The sequence below is a fragment of the Curcuma longa genome, unplaced genomic scaffold, assembly GCF_044706935.1.
Source record: "Curcuma longa cultivar G26 ecotype Majalengka, Jawa Barat unplaced genomic scaffold, ITB_CL_G26_1.1 contig_28162, whole genome shotgun sequence".
Classification (NCBI taxonomy): domain Eukaryota; kingdom Viridiplantae; phylum Streptophyta; class Magnoliopsida; order Zingiberales; family Zingiberaceae; genus Curcuma; species Curcuma longa.
This window is the reverse complement of record NW_027433631.1, coordinates 1-8,055: the sequence shown is the minus strand read 5'-3', so window position 1 is coordinate 8,055 and position 8,055 is coordinate 1. Positions and strand designations below refer to the sequence as shown.

The window sequence follows — 8,055 nt, the reverse complement described above, 5'->3', positions numbered from 1 at the left end:
TGAAAGGTAATGATTTGGTAAACATGTGTAAGCATGGGGAAGAATGTATCAAGCACTTATTCAGATGATGCCCTCAAAATGCAAGGACCCTAGAGTTTTTACTATACCATGCGTCATTGGAGATAGTAGCTTTGAGGATGCTATGTTGGACCTTGGGGCCTCAATCAATGTCATGTCAAAATCAATCCTCCTAGAGCTTGGTATCAGACCATTACAGCCTACCAGGGTAGTTATTCAGTTGGCTAATCGTAGTTTTGCTCATCCAGTAGGTGGAATCGAGAACGTCTTAGTTAAAGTGAAGGACTTGATCTTTCCAATGGACTTCTATATTTTGGACATGGGGGGGTGATGCATCTTCAAACTAGACTCCACTTATTCTTGAATGACCATTCCTCAAAACTGTAAGGATGAAGATTGATGTACATGCAGGGATACTTACCATAGAGTTTGGAGACAAGTGGTGCAGTTCAACATTCTCAATGCGATAAGATACTCAGTCAAGGATCATTCACTCCTTGCCATAGACATATTAGATGAGTTTAGATTTCGAAGAATCAGATGATTTATATTCAGATTTAGTTAGTCTATATTTGATCGTTTGGATACTTAATCAAGTGACTTTGATAGTGACTCTATCATGGATGATGATAACAGTGGATTAGATCTTGTCTATGATGCTATTTTTGATGAATGCACATGGATTCTACAGTGGAAGCAGGTCCTGAAAAATTTCTTTCTTTAGTTATGAAATCACAAAGCTTGAGCTCTGAAGCCCCTACTCGGATACTTGAAGTATGCCTACTTGGGGAAGATGAGCAATTACTAGTTAGCATTGCCTAGAATCTTAAGTCAGATCAAGAGAAGTGACAACTTGATCTTCTGCGACAATATCAAAGGGTTATCTATAGGACAACATTATCCTCCCCTATCTTTGATAGAAAGTGAGTGAGCCTTGATGCACATGGTTCCAAAATAGTCTAGTGTCATGGTGGTAGCAAACAAGAAGAATAGATTGATACCCACATGAGTGTTGAGTTCCTGGAGTGTTTGTATTAACTATTGGAAGCTGAACCAAGCCACAAAGAAGGATCACTACTCGTTGTCTTTTATTAATCAGATGTTAGAGAGGCTCAGGGGTAAATTACATTACTGCTTCTTGGATGGTTATACAGGGTACTTCCAGATCCACATCGTTCTAGAGGATCAAGAGAAGATTACCTTTATATGCCCCTTCAAAACATTTACATATCGACGAATACCATTTGAACTATGTAATGCTCTAGGTACTTTCTAGTGGTAGATGGTAAGCATCTTTGCACATCTCTTAGAGAATTGCATGGAGCTAGGTATTTATAAATATTTTACTATTTTTGGTCATTTGTGCATATTTAGGTAGCTTATTACGAGTTCTGCATCATCGCGTAGAGACTGACCTAGTATTAAATTTTAAGAAATATCATTTCATATTAGGTCATATAGTCTTTAGGAAGGATATTGAAGTAGATCCTGAGATTGATATCATTTCTTCTCTACCTTATCCCGCATGCATGTAGGATGTTTGCGATCTTTTCTTGGCAACACAAGATTCTATGGGCAGTTCGTTTGAGAACTTCAGTAAGATGACCCATCCACTTGGAGCTTGCTGCAGAAGGTTGTGGAGTACCATTTGATCAAAAGTGCAAGAATGCATTTCTAATACTTTTTATTTTTATAAATGCAGAAGGTTTTGCAAGAATGCAAAATGAATTTTATTTATTATCTTTTATAATTTTTATTTTTAATACTTTTTAGAGTTTTTATATTTAGATTAGTTTTTAAAAAATTTATTTTTTTATATTTGAGGATTTTAAGTCCATTTAGGATTTTTAGGATTTTTAAGATTTTGAGTCTGTTAAGAATTTTTCTTTTTTATTAGGATTTCTTTTTTTCTTTACAAGTTAGGATTTTGGATCTATTTAAGCATCTTGTTAGTTGATATTTTTTCATATATATCTCTTATTATTTTTTCAAATCAACAGTTTTAAAAGATTATTTTTGGTGTTCGTAGTTAAACTAACGGATTCAATATTATTCACAGGATAGTCACTATCTCATATGGCGTCAGAAGCAAACATGATTTAAATCACAGAATTAAAGGGTTGCTATCAAAATTTTACCCTAATTTTGCAACGAAAATAAAAAATCCATCACTAGAGTTAGCAACGGATATTTTATATTCGTCGCTAACTGCAACGATAGATATTTTATATCCATCATAAATTTAGTGATGGAGTTTTTTATTTTCGTCACTAATTTAGTGACGAAAAAAATATCCATCATTAGATTTAATGACAGGACTAAAATTTCTATCGCTAAAGTTAGCAACAGCAATAATTTTCCATCATTAACAGTTAGCAACAGCAATAATTTTCCATCATTAACAGTAACGATGGAAATTTTTTTCCATCGCTAATTAACTACAAAAATAAAATTCCATCAGTAGATTCGATTGACGACTAAAAATATCACTAAACGATCATTAAGTCCAATTAGCCATAGTTTAGCAATCAAAATTTCAATAGCTAATTATGAATTTCTGATAGCGACGTGGTTCAATAAATTATCGTTTATAATTACTTAGCGGTTAGACTCCTCCCTCTTTCTCTTTTGCGGTAATTATTGGTGAATCAGATTATTCCTGCACAATAATGTGTCAATCTTACTCGGTACCCACTGAACATTTTTAACCTTTAAGATATTATTAGAGAACGAGGATTCAACAAGTAATGAAAACATCTTTCTATATATATATAATATATATATATATATATATAAGAATAATATATAATTAATAAAATAAAGACACTATAAATTAAATAAAGATATTTTATTGAATCAAAATAAAAACATTTATGAAATTGTAAATTAAATAAAAACAACTAAAAAAGCTATACATTAATTAAAGATACTTATTTGAATTAAATAAAAATCCCAACTGTAAAAAGTTAGATAGCAAAATGGCAACACTTACTCAAAGCAAATAAAAATATTTAATAAAACAAAATAAATGCAAATTAAATGATAGCATCTGTAACTTTTAAAAATTTATATGTGAATATTATTTTGATTAAATTATTTTAAGATAACAGCAGAAAGAGACCTTCATCTAGCATAAAGAGATCTCACACTAATTTTGTCCCGTATAACATTTCTGTTTCTTAAAGTGATCCCCTATCCGACTTTATCAGTAGTGCTATAATTCTTTGCTTAGTTTAATCAACATTGATTGACCACACTATAAGCTGCAGATTAAAGCAAACTATAATTTAAGTCATACAAGAGTAAAGTTTGATACAGATACAGGTCAAGAAGCAAAAGAGAAGGATAAAACAGTCGTAACGAAAAGGCTGATGAAAGAAAGAAAAAAAAAAAAACAGAGAGGCTTCTGTTTGACGCACTGATGAGGAGACTACGAAGGAAAGACAAGGACGGAAAAGTCAAATGCATTTTCTAAAGTTGACTTTTTTTTTGTTGAGTCGCCATCTTTTTCATCCCTTGTTCTTTAGTTTTGATGGAGATGGTGGTCAGGCTTTGGAAACGACAACGGTGTCTTTGGCAGCGTCCGCGGCGCCGCCATTGGCCATGGCGGAGTGGGCAGAAAGGGCGGAGGCAGCGGGGGAGGAAGGGGGGTCACATGAGCTGGCGTTAGGTAGGGGGTGGAGATGGCTGTGCGTGGCGGAGGACGAGGAGAGGGGGCGGTGGAAGGAAGAAGTAGCGGAGGAGATGGCAGAGGCAAGGGAGATGGGCATGAGGCAGAGGCCCTTCCCTTGGAGGTACTGCATGGCCGAGCCCATATCTTCCTCCATCATCTTCGCCACTTGGTGCTCCGTCACCGTCAAGCTGTCGCTGCTACCACCGGTGGCGCCGACTGCTCTCCCCGCGCTACTCTGCCCCTGTTCATTATTGTTTTCCCATCACACCGTCAGTTTCTCCGTTGATCACGCTAATGAAATCACAACATTCAAATGAAGCTAAAGATATTCTCCTTTTTTTCTTTGAATTAAAAACAAAGAAAGCCAATAGGGTAATTTGGAGAATTCAGAAGACAGCATGCGTGCCAAAGCTAGTGCTTGCTTTTTTTTCCGTTCCACAGTTGTCGCCATCACAAGGTTAATAATTTTGACGTAACAATCAATTAAGTAAGCAATGAAGCTCGAAGAAAGAAGGGAAAAAGTAGAACCAGGGAGTACACAAGGGCATTAGAATGCCCACCTCAGAAGACATATCAGCCACGAGTGGTGCAACAGCCGCCGCCCCACCTAACCTGCTCATGCTCAGAACCTGTTCAATTTGCATGCTAATCAATTTCAAGTTTTCAACATCATTTTACTTTATATCTGATTATTCATCGTAAAAAAGTATTGAAGAATAAAAAATCTACACAATACTTTCTAATTTGTTGCGAATGCCATGCGTTTAATTAACATGGTTTGATTTGCTCAGCTTCTTCTACTTTTATCGTAGGAAATTGCAGGTGTATTAAGAGGAGATAAGTAGGATGAGAAATTGCCTTGACTTGAAGTTGGAGGAACTTAACGTAGTCGATGATCTCATCCAGCATCGACGCCTTATCCGTCTGCAAAGTCAAGTAACAGGCTTTTGATTACCATCAAAAAATAATTATTGCACCTAAAAATAGCAGTAATGACAATAAAAGAAACAGTTTGATATAGTGGGTGTTCTTCGTGGGAGTGCGTGGCCGACATGACAGCCGACCAGGGATGTCTCGAGCGAGACAATACAACTGCAATCGTAATCATAATGAAGATATCTCATATAAAATGACACGGTAGATCCTTGCAGTTGACAATCATGTCCTCTTCATTAAATTATTCCAGCTTTCTAATTGATTTCTTAATCATCAAAAACTTATCATGTTGTTTGTTCTCCGCACGAACTCCTCAAATGAATAAAAATAATATATACTATTCAATTTTTATGGTCATGCTTCTTCTGTTCAGAGCAGGCTCATTCATTAGGTATGTTTCTACCTCATTAATCGCCTGCAAATGGTGAATGCACTGAATGGCACGAGGAAACATATGAAACTATCCATTAATGAGTGCGCAAATCTCGAAGAGTAAGTCCACCATCAATCTGTAGCTTCAAGCAACTATTCATGGCCGTCTCTTATTATTACACAAGATGGCAAATTTATCTATCTATTCGTATCTTATGAACGCATATATATTAAATCAACAACTGGAAATTAAGATTGCAGATGACAAGGAAGAGGTTTTGATACCTTGTTGGCGTTGGGGACCAACTCCTGCAGAGCTTTCATCCTCTCTGCTATTCTCTCCCTGCGCAGCTGTGAATAAGAACAAGGAATAACACACAAGAGAAAAGGACTCAGGACAAGCAAACAAATGCAAGCACAGCAGTAGGTGTGGACTGTGTGGCGTGGCACAAAAAGTTGGGAAAGGAAAACTGCAACGAGAAAGAAATAATAAACGGGGGAGAGCATTTATTGTAGCTGCCTGCTCTCATTTCCAAGTTCCAACCACTCGCTTTCGAAATTTAATTGAAAGCAACGATTTTGGGATGGTAATGGTCATTCACTATTGTGTTTTTGATGTACTTTCATACCCTCTCAGCTATGCTGTGGGGATCTGTGGCCTGGCCCCGTCGAGCTCGCACCTTCTGCCTCGGCGGCCCCGTGCCGCCGCCGGCGGAGGCCGAGGCTGAGGCTGCCGCAGCAGGGGCTTGGTTTAGTCCAGGCGCCAGTGGCGCTGCTCCAAAGTTCTGGCCAAGCATAGGCGCACCCTGCTTTTGGTTTGGACTTTGATAAGTACAAATGCTCTGAAAAGGGGGAAAAAATAAGCGGGTTTGTTTTAGAACTTTGATTTTTTGTAAAACCTGGGGATGAGGAAAAGTGTGTTGATTAGCCAACTCAGTGTGCTGAAGAGCTCCGCTGAATCCATTGTACAGTCCATCGCCCACCTTTCATTCCGATCGAGTATTCACAGCAAAGTTAGGTTTTCCTTTTTCTAAAAAGGGATTGCCAAAACTAAAGAAGAAGAAGAAATCGGGAGTTAGAACGACTAACAGTGGGATTAGGAGAATCAGCAGAGCCGCAACTCCCAAGCGTCAGAGGCAGAGGGAGGAATCCAGAGTCGCCGGAGGTGGCTATCATCTGTTGCTGACCATGATGACTGAGCGGGAGCATCATCGCTTTCCCCACCGGCGAGCTCCCGCCGCTGATCTGGTACTGGCGGAGCCGGCTAGCAAGGAGCGTGGACTCATCAAATGGAGAGTACTGCAAGCCCTCCTCCGCCTCTTTCCCGACTCCGAAGATCCTCTGCGCGGCGGTGGGGCCTTCCGAGTCCGGTGCGTCCCAGGGAGCCTTAGGAGTTCCGAGCTCGGCCCAAGGGGAGCGCAGGCCGGAGAGCATCTGGTCAAGGAAGTCATCGTGTCCGACGGATCCTCCGTGATCGAATGGAGCTTGCGAACTATGGCCGTTCTGCAGTTCCGGAAGTGCGATCTGGTCGGCGGCGGCGGCGATCCCATTGAGCGACGCCGCGGTTTTGCCTTGCACTTGCATATCTCTCGCGCTTGGCTGCATCGATCCCCAAATCCACGCCGAGGTTGAAGATTTTGGGGCAAAAAGAAATCGCTGTTCTTGAGAAAAACGAAGAGAAGAAGACGAACAGCGGAGGAGTTCGGTGAGACGAGCTCTCGTAGCATGCCTCGTAACTTATAATGCAGTTGTTGAATTGACATTAATCATTAGAAGATTAATTCTTGAGTTTCCTATTAATAGTTACCTGGGTAGCGTCCCCGCTAACACTACTCCAGGTTTTACCGCTGCTACTATTAGTTCCAAAATGGGTCCCGTTTGTCTCAGAGGATAATTGGGTTAAAATTGATCCGTAGCAGGAATTGAGATGACCTAACGTCCCCTATAACTACCCGATCTATTTTGACGCATCAGTTGAGCTCAAGCTCCCTTCCCAACATACGTGTCGAAGAATGAGTTGCTAGGTGTAGTTCTGAGTTTACAATTTAAGTGGGTAAAGCTTCAGGGAAGCGTCGCTGTCGACAAGGCGGGAATTGGGTCCCAGCTGGAACAGATCACATCCGTTGGATTTCGTGATGATTCGACTTTTGACTTCAGATTTTGCCTTTCCATTATTTATACAATATTTTTAAAATCAGAAAATTATTTTTTTTCCTTCAAAAAAACATAAAGTGAACAATAAAATATACATTTAAAATAATTATTTTAATGTATATTTATTTTTAAAAATTTATTATTCTAAAATAAATGATAAAAGAATAACTTTCTGTGCTTAGGATTGACTGTTTATAAAGTTTGATAGATTATTTTCACACATCAAATCAAAATATAAGCTTTCGCATTCATCAATTCCAAATGACAAATTAAAATTTTCTCAAGCATATATAGATCGCATTTTTTATTAGATCCAACCATGATTCAAATTACCAGTTCAACCATTTAAAATTTTTTAACCCTTAATCGACGGTTCACGATTTAAATTATTTGTTACGATTCGATTCATGATTTATGATGATTTTAAAATATTATTTATATTTTAATTTAAAAAATTATTTAAAATTTTATAAATTTAGAGAAAAATATAAAAAGAGAGATTTTAAACTTATTTAAGTTATCGTATATAGGAGAATTAAAATTTAAGTAGTTTACATTATTCTTGTTATATTAAAAAGTGGCGTTGTTTACTTAGTTTTATTTTTCATTCTCACACTGGTAATTCCTTCAATATCAAAATTAGCTACCTTGTTCTCCATTACTACCATCATCATAAAATATCAAAATCTGACTCATGATCTATTTTACTAAAATTAAAAAAATTATAAAATAATTCTTAAATTCTTATCTTCAAGATCTTTATGAGCATTTCATTCATTTTAGAAATAAAAATTATATTTTTGTGAATTTTAAACCGCTACTACTGTTTCTAGACTTTGTGTTTTAGCCCCATTAACTTCTAATTCATATTTTAAATTATAATTTTATATAAAATAATATAT

General features: G+C 37.5%; 1 pseudogene; it reads right to left on the bottom strand.

The window, feature by feature from the left end:
* Positions 1-3,279: 3,279 nt before the first annotated feature.
* On the bottom strand, positions 3,280-6,726 carry LOC141819182 (bHLH transcription factor RHL1-like; annotated as a pseudogene).
* Positions 6,727-8,055: the final 1,329 nt, after the last annotated feature.